We start from the raw sequence: 17,171 nt of genomic DNA, 5'->3' as shown, positions 1-17,171 counted from the left end.
TTAAAACTAATATATTAAATTGTATTAAAAGCATTTTGTTAATTTCATAACTGGACTATAATGCATTAATAAGGATGTTTTGGCATTAAGAATCTGTCAATATATTATCTAGAAAGATATTATAAAATATCTGGAAAATTTCTATAAAATCTAGAAAATTTAGAAAAACTTGAAAGTGAAGCTATAGTCCAAACATTGATGCCTCTCATCAGCTGATTGAAATTGATAACTATTAAGAAATATCTCGGCATCAAGATTGTTTTCCCCAATTTTTTGCCAGTATCTGTCAATTACATGATGGCAGCATGAATACATATATGAAGGTTGACCTTCATCAGTTTTTTTAAAAAATATGAGAGAATATAATTTTTATTTGACAATTGCTTCTAAAGATATATTTCTTAAAAATAAATAAAATCCAGTTTGTTTTCTGTATTTAAGAGTCTGGTTTTTTTGTCTCTTTTTTTTTTCTATGTTTGATCGTTTGTTCTGTTTCTTAAATTCTATTATGTGATGTATAATATTGTATAATGTATATAATTGTATAATATATACATATAAACATATAATTTATTATATATAAATATAAATTTTGTAAAGTAATATAACATAAAATATTGTATAATCATAAAAGTGTATCATATAATATAAAGATACATAAATAAAATCCACACTATAATGCAGTAATGACATCTTTAACCCCCATAAAATAAATAAAAATAGAAAGACACTAAAATAAATAAATAAGTAAGTCCCTCTTTTGAAAAGGAATCCAAAGCTGAGAGACAAGATACTGAATTAAAACTCCTTAGCATTTAAACTTGCCTAGGTGAAGAATTTCCACAGGCCTGATAGGGATGAGCTCAAGCTCTGTGGTAGGAACCAGTGCTGTGGGTTTATCGGCAACAACGATGGTTAAAATCCAGGACCTTTATGACCTGCTCAGTGGTGGGTTTACATTGAAACTGTTATAAATTATTACAGAGGTGAAGCCAAGCCAAACAGTCCAACATAAATATATCTGCAGACGCACTGGCTACTATATATTCTAAACACTGTCAGTAAATGAATAAACAGAGGTTTCTAAATCATTTAAGAAAATATATTTACTCATGAAATCAATAATTTTTATTTTTTAGCTTGAACTCCTTCATTAAAAAAAAGACCTATTATATCAAATATTTTGGAATCTGTAAATCTCATGGACTCCCAGGCGGCTGCTTTCCTGCATAATGGCCAGAACTTCATGCGTCTCTGAGTGATGTGTGAATGTTTTTCAGTTTGGATACTTGACTAATCACTACCTGTTGAAATTGTTCCACTGCATTACACAAATTAAATATTTGAGCCCCATAATTTCGGCAGACTGACTCTGCATCTGTATAAAGGGACAAAGAAGTATAACATGACAGTCTGATTTTCCTGGGGTTTTGGGGAAAGCAGCAAGACTGCTGGCTTGTCCCTATGGGTGAATCATCGCCAACCAGAGGAGACAAAATTTTGTGGTCTGCTTTTATTTGCCTAGTCATATTACTCAGGGCTTTAAGTCTGCACATTGTTGACCAAAACATTAATTGTGGCAAAATAGTTTGTGTCGGTACCGACAGAGTAAAACCAGAGTAACCCACATGTACGACCATGGCTGAGTTTAAGCAAGGGGGAAAAAAGCTCCAAACCTCTGAAGTTAAAGTCATTGAGAGGTATGCTGTTCAAAACAGCTTCAGTAGAAATGAGGGACTTTTTTTTTTTTTTTTTTTTGGTCGGGGGAGCAAGGTTGGGGAGCTGCCTGTGGAAATAGTAGGGATTGGAAGTCAAAGCCTTTCTGGTTAATATTTCTCTCTCTCTGTGCTCCAGTATTAATCAATGTAATTGTCTTTCTCTGTCATCTGAATTTCCTTATCTATTAAACAGAGCCAACTTGTGATAATCTGCAGCCCACTTTTCCTAAGAGTAATTTGCCTTCACTTTTCCCTTTAGTGATAGGTGGTATCTATGAAATTTTGATGTAATCAATGGAAGTTGGACACAGGGGAGTAAAGCAAACCCGAAAATGTCAAACTGGATGTCATAGGATATGAAAGGTTTCCAAGGAGAATATGAAAGGAGACCTCCTAAAACAAACACATTTGAGTTTAGGATGCAAGCCTCAGGGTGAGAATGAAACTTAATGTTTGTTTTTTTGTTTTTTGGGGGTTTTTTTCTGCTCTATCCTAAGAATGTCTACTTTGGAGTTAAGCTGGAGACAAAACATGCCCTATTCCCAATGCCTTCGTTCCATATTATCCAGGTCGACTCCCAGACATCAGTGCAGTAGTCTAAGTTCCTATGAGTGAGACAAGACTTTATCTTCTCTTAAACAGCCCCAGCACTCCATAAGGTGAAACTATTTGCCAGGGCTCCAGCAACAGTAACATTTGATATTGGAAGGTTCTAAGAACTCCTGATTGATGGGAATCAGCTTCCAGATCTCTAAATGCCATGCATTGCAATGGGCCAGGAGAGGCTTTATTTGTTTGTCTTTAATTAAGTTCTTTAATTATTATAGGAGAACCACCTTTCCTGGATTTACAATAGTAATTAATGTATATCCCACCTCTGTGTCTTTAGAACAAGCTTAGTGTATTAGTTTCCTAGGGCTGCCAGAACAAAATACCACAAAGTGGGTGGCTCAAACAACACAGCTCTTCCATGCCTCTCTTCTATCTCTGGTGACGACAGGCAATTTTTACACAATAAAGCACTTCAATCTCTACCTCTGCTGTCACATGCTTCTCCCTGTTTGTCTCTCCCATCTTTTAATAAGGACACCACCCTACTCCTGGATGATCTCCTCTTCACTGATTACATCTGCAATAACCCTGTTTCCAAATAAAGTTCCATTCTGTGATACTAGGGGTTAGGACTTCAACATGTGTTCGGGGGGGGGGGGAACAATTCAACTCAAACACCAATCTGTTCATGTATCATACTTCTTCTAGTCTATAAAACTATTTCGGCCTTAAATGCTCATAACTATCAGTTCTCAAAGTGTGGTCCTACAGTCTGCAAGACCTTCTCAAGGAACCTGCAAGCCCTTCTTAAGGAACCTGTAAGGTGAAAACTATTTTCCTAATAATATTAAGAGTTATTTGCTTTTTTCACTCTTATTTTTTCATGACTATACAGTGGACTTTCCCAGATTCTTTACAATATGTGATGACATCAGCCATCTGATGATAGAATGAGTGAGTATTGTCATGTTTTTCTAGAATTCTCTAATGTTCTAGTGTTAGAGAATAAATGTGTGCATTTTCTGAGACTAACTCAGGCTTATCCTTAGTACTTCTACTATGCTTTTAGCTTTCTTTGGAAATATCTGCCTTAATCTCTGTAATCCATTTTGTTCAAAAATCATTTGTTCGAAATTCCAAAATTTCCCTTATACCAACATAAAAACAAAAAGAAATAAGTATACTTTGTGGTACTTATTTTTATACTTGTATCTTAGGATAGATCATTAGCTTAAAAAGGGAGATTGGAACACTTCCTCTCACCCTATATCTGCACCATTAACATCTAAATATTCTGAACAATTTGCTGAAAAAATATGTTGAAAACTGTGATAAGAGGAAATTATATAGAAAGCTCTAAGTAAAAAAAGAGAGTGTGAAAAAATATTTTACTTGATCACATCTTATGCAATACAGTGTTTTTTAATATTGTTATGCTTGCAGTTAAATTGAGATGTTATTCTGACATTAAATATCCAGAGTTTGAGAAGAAATTGAACATTTCAAATAAAGGCACAATGAGCCTTTTAAGCCAACAATTGTTTGGTACAATTTTTCAAACTAAAATGAAAAAGCCATCAAAGCATCTTACATACTGCCTTGGCTAAAGAAGGGCAGTCAATAGCTAAGAGCTTAATAAAACCTTGCCAAGAGGCGCCTGGGTGGCTCAGTGAGTTAAGCATCCAAGTCTTGGTTTTGGCTCAAGTCATAATCTCAGGGTCCTGGGATTGAGCCCCGCTGAGCGGGGAGTTGGCTTGTCCCTCTCCTTCCACCTTTGCCCCTCCCCCCGCTCATGCTTGCTTGCTTGCTCTCTCTCAAATAAATAAAATCTTTAAAAAATTAAAAATAAATTAATACATAAAAAATAAAAATAAAGCCTTTCTGAGTTGATATTGCCAAATGTCTGCCGAATGAAGTCAGTAAAAGAAATAACACTGACGCTTTTCAATGACACAGTAACTTGTCAAATGAAAGACATAGCTGCAAATATGAAGACTGAGTTACTATCTCCACTGAAGACTTGAACTTAAGCTGTTGTTCACCCTTATGGACTTGCTGGAAATTTTTTAAAGCGGACAGGAAAAGTCAGTATTACTTAAGAACATCTGTAGTAAAGCCCTAAAAGTTACTAATGTTATTAAATCTCAGCTCTTGATGACAATCCATGTTTTACTATTTCATGTGGTGGAATGAGATGTATCTATATAATGCCTCTGCTTCAGAACTAAGTCTGATGGTTATCTCCAGGACAAACACTGATGCAATTAATTGAATTGAAAGTTAACCTATTATTTGGTGGGGTTTTTTGTTTTTGTTTTTTTTTTTTGCTTTTTCATGAAAAACCATTTTTATTTGAAAGAAGGACTGAAAAACTATGTTTATTCAAACTTGATTATTAGACAAACATTTCCTTGAACATTAATGAAGTGCCACTGTCCAGTCAAGAAAAACAACATAGTGCAGTTTTTGCTGCCAAGGATAAAATTCAAGCTTAAAAGTGAAAATTAGGATTTTGGAAATCTTGTATCCTTCACCATGAGATTGACAGCTTCTTGACTTATTTACTTTTCTGATAAAATTGATGGTGATATTAACAAATGCTAATCTCAGTATTACTTTAGATCTGGATAATTCAATGACCTAATATTTTTTCAAATGACCATTACACAATGTTACAAAATAGGTCAAGATGGGCCAGTGGACTTTAGTGTAATAGAAAACCCAGTTATCAATATGGTTTCAGATGATACATTGCAACTGTCCTCTTAGAATCTACCACTTGGCAGTTTTATTATAATATCCCCGAAGAAATCCACAATTATTTGAAAAGCTGATTAGAGTGATCTTTCTTTGATTATACACCTGTGTGAGGCTGGATTATCTACATATATTTCAACTGAAACAATGTATTATAAGGACTGAATGCAGAAGCAGATAGGAGTGGACCTGTTCTCTATTAAACCAAATATTTAAAAGGTTTGCAAAAAATTGGGACACCTGGGTGGCTCAGTCGGTTAAGCGTCTGCCTTCGGCTCAGGTCATGATCTGAGGGTCCTGGGACCGAGTCCCGCATCGGGCTCCCTGCTCCGCAGGGAGCCTGCTTCTCCCTCTGCCTTTGTCTCTCTCTCTGTCTCTCATGAATAAATAAATAAAATCTTTAAAAAAAAAAAAAAGGTTTGCAAAAAATTAAAACAATGACATTCTTCTCACTAAGTAGGTTTTGTTTTCAAAGATAGTGGTTTATCACAAAAGTATGTATGTTAGCATTTCATAATTTATTACTTTTAAATGAATTAATAAACATTTTAGTTTTTTTCAGTGTATATACACGTATTAAATAACTATAAATACATAATTAACATCTCTTGGGAGTTCTCAATACTGGTAATACTAAAAGAGATCCTGAGATCATAAAATTTGAGAACTGCTAATCTAAACAATCACTGAGGGGCACTTCGATAGCTCAGTCGGTTGAGCATCGACTCTTGATTTTGGCTCAGGTCATGATCTCAGGGTCATGAGATGGAGCCCCGCCTTGGGCCCTGCATTCAGCAGGGAGTCTGCTTAAGACTCTCTCTCCCTCTCCCTCTACCTTTCCCCCAGCATGTGCTTTCTCTCTCTCTCAAATAAATAAATAAATCTTTAGAAAAATAACAATCACTGATAATCTTTCTTTACCTGTTCCCTTGCTCTTTGAATCCAATTTGCTTTCAGTTTTGTATTCTTTATTTCAAAATCATAACTCTAAGCCCCTGTTGGTATAGCCCTGTGAGGGAGAATCACTCTCTCACTCTCCAGGACACTAGATTAGAAGGAAAGGGGAAAAGAACAAAGGAAACAGAAGGAAGAGGAGAGGGGAGAGGCATGGTTGGAGAGGTGAGCTCCCTGTCTCATCCTCCCCCGTAACACAATCCAGAAACTAAGGTGTTAATACCTGGGGTAGCAAGGAGCCTCCAGGACCCAGACCCAGCACTAAAGCAACATCTGTTCTCACCTATTGATGCTGTGTTCTACTTGCTGTTAAATATTTTTAATCATTCTGACACATAAAATTGTTAAGAGGATTAAGTAATACAACATACGTAAAGGGCTAACACAGTGCCTGGGGCATAAACATGCTCAGTGAGTATTAGATGTTGTTATAATTACAATTTCCTCACCCTACTCCTACACTGCCTGTTCCTTGACTTGTCTCTTGAGCTATGACTATATTTTGCCCTATCTTTTCACAATGGGGCATCATCAGTCTTGAATTATGCAAGAAGGACTGAATGCATCTCCAGAATATTCCAAAACAATGTTTGCTTTGGGAAGCAACCCAACACCTTTCAAAGGAGCCTGAACAAAGTGTTCAGGGCATATGCATACCTTCTAAGCATTGGCTTTCGTTGCCCTTTGACAGTTGCTAAAGGAAAAAGAGCGAACTTGCAAAAATACCCCTGAGAGACTTCTTGGTATTTGAGCCTGGCTCAAGGCAGAAAATATGAAAAGCCCTGTGTGAAAACCTGTCTCTGGTTAGAGACCTCTGGCCAGCAAAGACTGACCCCAATACTCTTCATAAAGCAAACAAGCCTCTGCAAACCTGGCCACTCATTCCTGAAGCAACTCAAATTCCAACACTGGGAATCTGACTTATTACTAATACAATTTCCTTCATGAGGAGATGTTGGACACAGAGAATATCCCAACTAGGGCAATTCTGACCCCCAATCCTTCCTATTTTACTTAAGCTGTAGGTGTATTTACACAAAAGTTTGGGCAACATTAAACCACAGCTAGTCAGAGAGGTCCTGGACGCTCGGACTAACTCATCCTTCCCCACCTGAAAGGCATCTTTTGGCCCTGGAATTAGCCAAAGGAGTTTCCGGTTCACTTGGAATCCAGGACTCTAGCACAACACGGCTTTTGGCTTTTTTTTTCTTCGCCTACCTGTTCAACCAACAAGCAAGCTAAAACATTAAGTATTTTTCCACAGCTCTCCACAAATGCAAATGCTGCTTCTGCTCACATATAAATGAAGCCTTACAGTTTACAAAGTGCTCTCTTACCTGTTTCCTCATTTTGTCCTCACAGAAGCCCTGGAAGTGAGGCAGTTGGAGGTACCAGTTGTTGGGGGGTAAAATAAAAACAACTGCATTTAGAGTCAAGACAATTGAGGGTAAAGTTCAGTGGTGCTAGTAACTAACCATGTGATCTTAGAACAGTTAAGGTTTATGTGAACTCTGAGAGACAAAAACAAAAACAAAAACTAAAATAATAGTGGTTCAGGTCTATTTATCTGTCATATAACAGAATCCAGAAATTTACAGTCCCAAGCTGGTAGCGTGAAGCCTAATCTTTTATTATTCCACCCTCCTTAACATGTGGCTTCCACTTCATGCTTTAGGACAGCTGCTTGGACTTCATCCATCCGGTTCACATTCTAGTCATCACAAAGGAAGAGAAGATGAAGAAGAAAGGGAGCAGAGGGTACATAACAGCTGTCCTCCATGCTGCCATATCTGTCTTCCACTGATCTCCCATTGTTTAGAACTCGGTCATGTGATGCGGGGACCTGCAAGGAAGACTGGGAAATGTAGTCTTATTTCAGACCATGTGGCCAGCTAAGAATCTCAAGTCACACTGGCAAAGAATAATGAGAAAATGTATTTTGGGGGACAACCAGCAGGCTCTGCTAAAACCTTAAGCAAGTTACATGGACTCTCTGAGCCTATTTCTTCATCTGAGAAACAAAGGAATCCTCACTTCACAGGCTCGTCCTTAAGCAGAGCTGCAGCATCTTCCTGGTCATGGATCACCAGCTTTGAGGCAGATGATGTCTGAATCAGGGACTTTATTCCTGTGATACGTGAGCTTCCAAGACACCAGTGTGGATTAAAAAAAACCCAGCAGGAGACTGGAGGTCTCAGTGCCAAACACAGAAAAAGAGGCATTTTTGGACGGGATAGAGATGGAAACAAAAGTTAGCACTAAGGAGGTGAAATCAAATCAAAGATAATGTATGAAGTGGGAAGGAGAAAGGCCTATGTGATTACTCGGAACTACAACTATTTAGTAGCATTGGATATTTTTTAATATATATTAGATATTTATAGAGGTGTGTTTCTGGAAGAATCACCCAGTTTTAAAGTCTAGGGTTACATGAGAATATTTGCATGAGAGTTGTGTGAACTATAGTGTCACCCGAATGTAATAAATGCTAGTAGTATTATGAATAACAACTATCTTATCACATTTTTGTGATTTTTAAGCTAACCTTAAACCCTAGTAGTATTATGAATAACTAATACTATCTTATCACATTTTTGTGATTTTAAACTACCTTAAATCTCCAGTGTCCAAAATGAATGGTTCCAAAAATGGGATTTAGAGCCACTACAGACCAGGGACCAAAGAAACTTACCCTTTGGCCAAGGATACAATTCTCAGCTGCCCCCCAATCCTAAGCAAGAGGTGGCTCTAGAATGGAGTTTAGGAGACCTGGTTTCCTGACCCCGTTCCACTATTTACTAGTTTGGGAGCCTTTGGAGTTCATTTAAACAAACTGATCCTCAGCATACCCACAAAATGAAGTTATATGTGAAATGATATGTGTTTATCCAAGAGATAAAGTTCCATATAGATCCTGGATCCACATATTAAGCAAATATTAACATAATAATTTTTTCTGTGTCACAAGCTTTCCTAGAAGCTGATCAGCTATAATGCACTAATATAAAGCAGTATTAGGCTGTGATTAGGAGTATAAGAATGGGAGGCAAACCACCTAGGATCCTGGCTCTGCTGCTTGCTGGGTGCATGATTCTGGCAAAGGCACTTACCCTCTCTGTGATGAAGTTTTCTCATCTGCAAAAGGAAGATGATAGCAATGTGTTCTTCATAGGACTGCAGATGCATGTAAAGTGTTTCTAAGATAGTCTGCATATAACAAATGTTCAATATATATTAGCTAGTGTTTTTATTTATGCTGCTGTTGTTCCAGCAAAAGCAACTGCTCAGTCCGTTCACATGTACTTCTTATCTTTGGCTTCACTATCCAGATCCTTCAATGGATGCCATTTGGGGCAACTTCTTCAGAACCAGCAAATGACAAGGACATGGAGATCCACTGTCATTTCTTACAAGCAGCCCTGGAATTGTTCCTGTTGTTATCAGAAAAAACTCATGCTTTGTCTAAGTTCACACTGTTGATAAGTAGTAGAACTGGGATCTGAATGAGGTCTTTCTGGCTCCAACAACCTTGTTTTTTCAACCTCAACCTATTTTATTTTTATACCCCTCCCTGATATTTTCCAGTTATTTGTTTACTCCACCTCTCTGATTAGAAGGAAAAGGAGCTCTGCTTAGTTCACCCCTAGATGTTACTTACAGTATAAGGCCCATGCTGTTTAGTATAACACTCAAGGCCTCCATGGTCTGATCCTTACCTACCTCCCAAATCTTATCTCCCTTCATTCCCACCCCCCCACTGCTCTGTCATTGATATACTTCCTTCCTCTTACTGCTCTGTCATTGATATACTTCCTTCCTCTTACTGAACTTTCCACTGCTCTTCAGAGAAGGCTTCCCTTCCAATAACCACATGTCTTTGATCTTGCCACATGTTCTATTTTCCATGCTCCTCTTTCCTATGCTTACGCTATGTGATAATTCAGGCTTCCTCTTTAAAATTCAACTCAGGGACACCTAGGTGGCTCAGTCGGTTAAGCATCCAACTCATGATTTCAGCTCAGGTCATGATCTTATGGGTCATAAGATCGAGCCCCACATTGGTCTCTGTGCTCAGCAAGGAGTCTGCTTGGGATTCCTTCTCTCTCTCACTTTCCCTCTGCCCCTCCTCTCTCTCTCCGTCTTTCTCTCTCTCTAAAAAACAAATTAAGAAATCTTTTAAAAAAAGAAAAGTCACATCACAACTTATAGAGGGAAGGTATAGTAAGTGAAGGCTTCATTGAAATCTATTGCAACTGGATCTTTCTTTATAGCATCTCTCTACTTCTGTAGACTAGGGATAAGATATGCATTGCCTTCATTTCCTACAAGATGTAAGCTTTCCCCCAAATTTCCAACTGAAGTCTCATTCTTTAGACATTTATTGACCTCAGACTCTGTGACAAACTTACTTAGAGAGAGCTGACCCTCTGAAGGTTCAGTGTACGCTGACCACATCCCTAAATACATGCAGTTATTCCTGCTGCCCAAATGTAGCCAGGTATTTATCAAGATAATTTGCAATTTGAATCAGAGCCATGGATATGACTGGATAGAGCAATCTGAAGCATACTCTATAAATGCAACCAGAGACGTTCTGTGCATCCTAATTCCTAGTTTGAGCTCAGTTTTCCCCAACTGCTCTTGAAAGCATAAGTTCAGCTGCCTCACGTCTCTTGGGGCTGAACTGTATACATGTGCACACAATTATTATGTTCTAGTTCATGACATGTACTTCAAATAATCATACATGCCTGACCTCATGCCCACTCTGGGAAAATGGGACAATGGCAGTCAGTGTATTTGCATTATATGCCCTGAAAGTGAAATAGACAAGAGAAGACAATTTTGTTAGTCCTTTTACAAAGGATGACTCTTCAAACTCCTGAGGAACAATAATTTTAAAGATCCCACACTAGAGTAACATCTAATCAGAGCTGTAGAAAGAACTTTGTGTAAAAGGGTTTGTATTTTAGTTGAAGGAACGTCTTACAAGTTAGACATATAAATGGGCTGTAAGTAAAATATAAGCTTTGTTGGTGTTGCAGAAAGAGCATAAGGATGGAGTAGGAGCTCAAGATAAATTCCAGCTCTGTCATATGCTGTGTAACTTTGAGCAATAACCTTAAACTCCACTAAGCCTCAGTTATCTCAGCTGTAAAATTAGAATACTTATAATTTCTAGTGCCGGGAGGAGCCTTAATCATTAAAAGACATTATCTATGCTACTGCTTGTCTTGGAAACTAGAACCTTAGAGATGACTGCAGGGGTAAATATAAGGACTTGTCAGAGAGAGAAGAAAGCCTGTGCTATGACTGACAGTCCAGCTAAAGCTGAGTAACCTCCACTCCTGGGTCTAAATTCCTGCTCTGAAAGCCCAGCAATCTACTCATGGCAGCCCCAGAGGTGATTAGTTTCAGAGAAACCAACCAAAAAGCACAGCAGATGGAAATAGATCGCAGAATGCTTTTATAACTGGAAATCTGAATTTGAACCCTGTCTTAAAACTACTTTGGGAAGTTGCATAGTTATTTATCTAAAAATGGAAGTAGGTCCATATCGGTAGTTATGGCAAAACTTTAGCTGAATTGTGAATAGGCACTAGAGAAAGCTGAGATCTCCTCAAAATAAAATGGAACAGTGTGTGTGTGTGTGTGTGTGTGTGTGTGTGTGTGTGTGTGTGTGAGTCCGTCCAGGTAGATTGGTGGGTAGTTCTCAGAAGGAAAGAGTGGGGAATGGGGAAGAAGGATGGCAAAGAGAAATGACTGGGATGCTAGAAGAAGACAAGGATATCTAACGTTTACCTTAAAGTTATTTGCACTGATCAAAAGTGCTGTTATCTCAAAACTGCAGGGAATGTTTCCATGCCTACTCTGGCCTTGTGTATATTGCACATTTTTTGTTGTTATGAAGGAGAGATTGTGTTTCCTGGATCAATGGCAGAGGAAAGATAAAGGAAGAGCCACAAAACCTCAAATGAGCATTGATAGCAAATTAGGGCCAAAAGTGACCCCAAGAATATGAACATGCCCCTTCTGCGCCACCATGGAAAACTCTCAGAAATATTAGGAAGAATATTGAATTTTTCCACAAAGACATAGAATGGGGCATTGAGATGATCTTATCTAGAATTTAAGGGGTTTACAGACATGCAATGTTTTCAAAGAGGGAAAGCAATGTATCCAAAGAATGGGATTATTTGAAATCTTTATGAGTGCCTGCTCTCTCTGCCATTACTCTTCTTGGGAATCTGTCTTAATCAGAAGTTTGCTTAGATAAGTGGAAAGTCAAACTATAAGAATATAATGATCTTTTTTTTTTTTTTTTTTAAGGAGGCACCACACCCAGCGTGGAGTCCAATGCCAGGCTTGAACTAAAACCCTGATATCAAAACCTGAGCTGAGATCAAGAGTCAAACGCTCAACCTATTGAGCCACCCAGGCACCCCAAGAATATAATGATCTTAAGGAACATTCTTTTGTAAGATAGCTTCTGGATTTTTACAAAATAGGTAATGATCTTTGTAAATTAAGAATGGCCTACCCATCTTCCATTGACCAAGATGCCCTCTCCCTCAGGCAATGCTGGAACATATTGACCATGTCTTTATCCAATTCTCTCTCTTGGATGTACTATTCTTATTAACTTCAGTTGGCACTTTTTCTCTCTCTTCATTTTATTAATACCATTGTTTATGACTCAACTTTATCATACTCTTATAGCCCAAACATTTCTAGCTACCTCCAGATTGGAATAATCTCCTGAGTCATTCCCACTGTTATTTTAGGCTGCTTCTTTTAGGGTTGGTTAATTTCCCCCACCATGTGCTGACTTTGCAATTTAGATTTTGGAAAGTAATCTTATTGTTCTTGTTCCCAAGTCCTTAGCAAACAAGGAACTGTAGCCCTGAGTATGGAAAACTAGTGTTATGAACTTGGCACTTATGTTGATTATGTTGATACATTCAATACATATCAATCTCCTTTTTTTTCCTGTGGGGGATGAAGGACCATCACAATCTATGAATGAACAAGTACTTCATAAGAGCTGGAAGTGAGTAGTGAGTTAATGACAGAGGTTGCCATGAAAAATATATTGGCAAAGTCAGTAACAACAGTTATGTCTTTCACATAGGAGATTAGTAAAGTGGATTGCAATGTGATTCCAATGGTATTATCGAGATTGAATGAGAAGATTATTGATTACCATTGCAATATATCTGGGCAAAAGAGTTTTGATTCTAAAGTTGTCTGGAAGTTAACACCAGTTAGTATAGACCCATAAAATTAAAAAATTGTTAAAAATGCTCATGCCACTAATATAACATGTTTCTGGCATGCCTGTCTATATACATCTGTTTTCTCTACTAGTTTGTGAAATCCTTGAAGGCAAGATCTGTGTCTAATTAATCTTCTATTCCCTAGCAGTGCCTACTATGCAATAGTACCTAATAGATGTTTACAGAATGTACATTGAATCCTCAACTGATCTTTCCACTTAAGAAATTACCTTGTCCATGAAATTACCATATGCACGTTGTTGTAATACTGTGTAAACATTCAACCCTCTTGCTACATTTCTTTCCAAGGGCTAATATTTCTTCTTTTTCAGTTTAGAGCTTTTGTAAAAGAATAAAGAAATGAGAATTGGAGGTTGGGGTGAGGTGGAAGTTTTTCTTTGGGGTTTGGGATTTTGGGTTTCATTTTGACAGGACTACTCAAGATTTGAATACTGAAATGTTTGCTACTTATCAAAACAACCCCTCCAAAGATGGGAAGGAAAGAACAAAATAAGCGAAGATGTTTTGCTGCTATGGAATCTTAACGGGCTCAGAGAAACTTCACTTCTTTCATTGTGAATGCTGATGCTGCCTGAATGAACCCCCATGGCTGCTGAAGGAAAAGAGCATGTCTTCCCATGAGTTATGGAGTGGCTCTAAGCAGCTACCAAATGAAGGAAAGTAGAAAACAAATATTGGGTTCCTGGATGGGGATGAGTGGGAGAAAAATAAATTGAATGTGAATTGTGTGTCTACTTTGCACCAGGTGTTATGGGTACAATGGTTTTCTATGGTTTGGTACAATCACATAGGAAAGACATCAATATGGTTGCCATTCTAAAGATATGGAAACTGATGCACTCACAGTTACATAACTAGTAAGTGGCTGGGACGCTTAAGTAGTTCTTTCTGGCTCAAAGCTTCTACCTATTTCTACCAAACCGCTATTTTCTGTGTATTTCTGAGTAAAGGAATCACCTGGAGCACTTGATACAATATGTTTCCAGGCCTCCATCTGGGCATCCTGCCTTGGTCAGTGTGGGTTGGGGTAAGCATGTGAAATGTATCAACTACACCAATGGGCTTATATGACCTAGCAAGGCTTGCATCCCCTTCTGCACCACAAAACCTTCCCAGAGATACCCAAAGTATCAAAATATCCCAGAGTGTCAAAATAGTCCAAAATGGGTAAGAAGCTAAAGGGCTTTAAGCATCTCCATCATCCCCCACTCCCTTCCAGTCTTTGTCTATCCATTTCATTGAATGAGCAGGAAAAATATATTCATGTCATGTCAATTCAGCTTAAATCATCTCTTTCCACAGATGGACCCTGCAGAGACCCTTATACAAAAATTTGGAAGCCCACTATGGAGAGCACTTAGGTTGGACAATGTCATTCTAGAAAGTCTAGGCAAAAAAGAGCAAGTCAAATGATTGTCCACATTAATGTAGTTTAAAGGGATGTGAAAGTTCTCTTTCTTAACTCTCTTTCCCATCTCAGTTTTTCTGTCTTTGCATCTGTTTCTGCATTTTGATGTCTCCAAAACATGTATGGATTATCTGTGAATGCCTACCTCTTGCCACTAAGCTTTGAAGTGATTATGAGTTCTCATTTATTAAGGCTAGGTTTCTAGAACCCTCTCTACAAAATTATTTTGAAAGAATAAACACTTAGGCTGGTGTTTTTGAAATATCTCCCTTGACGTGACCCAAATGACAGAAGAAAGTTACTTGGAGCCCTGGGAGATATGTAAACAAAACCACAGCATCCTACAATAAGTGTGAAACTCATTTAAAGTTTCCATTTTTCTTAAAATTTCATATGGACTGGGCTTTCCAATGTTTAAGATATTTAAATGTTAAATATCTTAATTAAAAATTAAATAAATTAATAAAAATTTTATTAATTAAATCATACAATTGTTTAATAATTAAATTAATGAAATAAAATAAAATTTAAATATTTACATTTAAATATGGCTTTCCATATTCAAGATATATTGCCATTTGCTTTCATTAAAAACTATATTTTCTCAATATGAATAAAATTGAATCTCCATGCATATTATATGTAATACATATAAATATATATATATTTTAATATTTGTCTCATCTAAAGGCTTTGCCATCCCTGTTCACAGATGAAGACACATGGTATTTATCCACCACCATGCATTAACACCTCAGCTTAAATAAGTTTACTAGATGAGTTAACTTTCCCAAGACATTGTGACCCAAGATGGTAATTCCTTAAATAGAAAGTGGGAAAGACAAGACACAAGCCGTGGTATGACTTTAGACACACCCTGATGTTGAGAGTTAAGTAAAAGATAATCTACTGACCAGTCAATTGTAGTAGAGGTATCCCTTGGGGTCAGACCTGCTTTCCAAGTCCTCTCTTCCTCGACCCCAGAATAATCATGCCTAAATTATTTTCCAGATTACATGTTGCTTCCCCATACGCCATCACATTCAATCTTTGTATTAATTTTATAGAATTCACAAAGCAGAAGCTGCAATTAAGGAGCAGCAAGATTACAAGACTTGCCCAGAATTACATAGATAGTCTACTCTCTCTCTTCAACCAATATTTCTTTCACTCCCAGCAATGCCTTAGAGATTTTCATAAGCACAAGACACATTTAGTCAATCATGGCCATGCTGAATTTATTATTCCTATTTAATAAGATTGTGAGTGCAAAGCTCAGAATTACACCTCAGTCCTTCCACCCTTCTGAATCTGGTGTCATTAAAAAACCTCATGCTTTTTGCCAAAATGCTAATGATAATTTGACTCATATTTGCGCACCTCCCCACAAATCAGCTTTTAGATTATAAATATGGAATTGTGCACTGCCCAACTGAAATATCTCCTTCTGATTTATTGCTGAAAAATCAAGAGACTATTTTTTTAAGTTCCAAAAGGCTAGACTGAAGTCAATATTTGTAAATATTAACTACTGTATTTTTTCTTCTGAGTAATCCAATCTGATAACAAGCAATCCAAAATGGATTGGGGTCTGTGCTGAATAAAACTCCATTTACATGAAATGTGCTCTTTAACAGAAAGGTGGCGGTATAAAAAGAGGCAAAATTCAGCTCAGAAGCCTTGACTCCTTATCACCCATCCGTCAAGGTGAAAAGCTCTCTGAAACTCCAGTGAGATTAGATTTAACATAATTTCCTGAGCTGAATTCCATTATTGCCAAAATAACTAGAAGGAAATCATTTAAATATTTTCCAGAATGCCAATATTCGGGCTTACTCAGTTTTTGACGAATAGAATTTTGCAAAAAGTTCATCCTCCCTCGAAGTGTCAAAAATCACTTAAGTTTTATATATAAAAAGGACATTAAGGACACCTGGGTGCCTGGGTCAGTCAGTTAAGCGTCCTACTCTCGATTTCAGCTCAGCTCATGACCTGAGGGTCATGAAATTGAGCTCCGTGTTGGGCTTTGTGCTCACTGGGGAGTCTGCTTGAGATTCTCTCTCTCTCCCTCTCCCTCTGCCTCCTCTCTCTCTCAAATAATAAATAAATAAATCTTAAACAAATAATTCAAAGGACATTAAAGGAGTTTCATTTCAACCTTCCCACTAACGAAAGATATCCTGACGGAACTGAACCAAACATTGTTCCAAATGTCCAGTAATGTGAACCATTACTTCTCAAGGAATGTCATTTCATTGTTGAACATAAAATTATGTTGGTGGATACACCAAAATGAAAAGAAATAACTGTAAAAGTCCATACTACAGCCCCCAGGCAGAGAAAAGAAATGGGTGACAAATTTCTCGTATTCTTACAGCCAGGCTTGATATGGTCATGATGAAAACAGTTAATAGTTCAAACACCTGCTAGAAATATCATTCAGTTAAAAGAAAAACATGCAATAAGTTCTTCACTTAGCGGTGA

The sequence above is a fragment of the Mirounga leonina genome, unplaced genomic scaffold (genome assembly GCF_011800145.1).
Source record: "Mirounga leonina isolate KUSES-001 unplaced genomic scaffold, KU_Mleo_1.0 Mir_129, whole genome shotgun sequence".
NCBI classification, from domain to species: Eukaryota; Metazoa; Chordata; class Mammalia; order Carnivora; family Phocidae; genus Mirounga; species Mirounga leonina.
Note: the sequence above shows the minus strand (reverse complement) of the source record.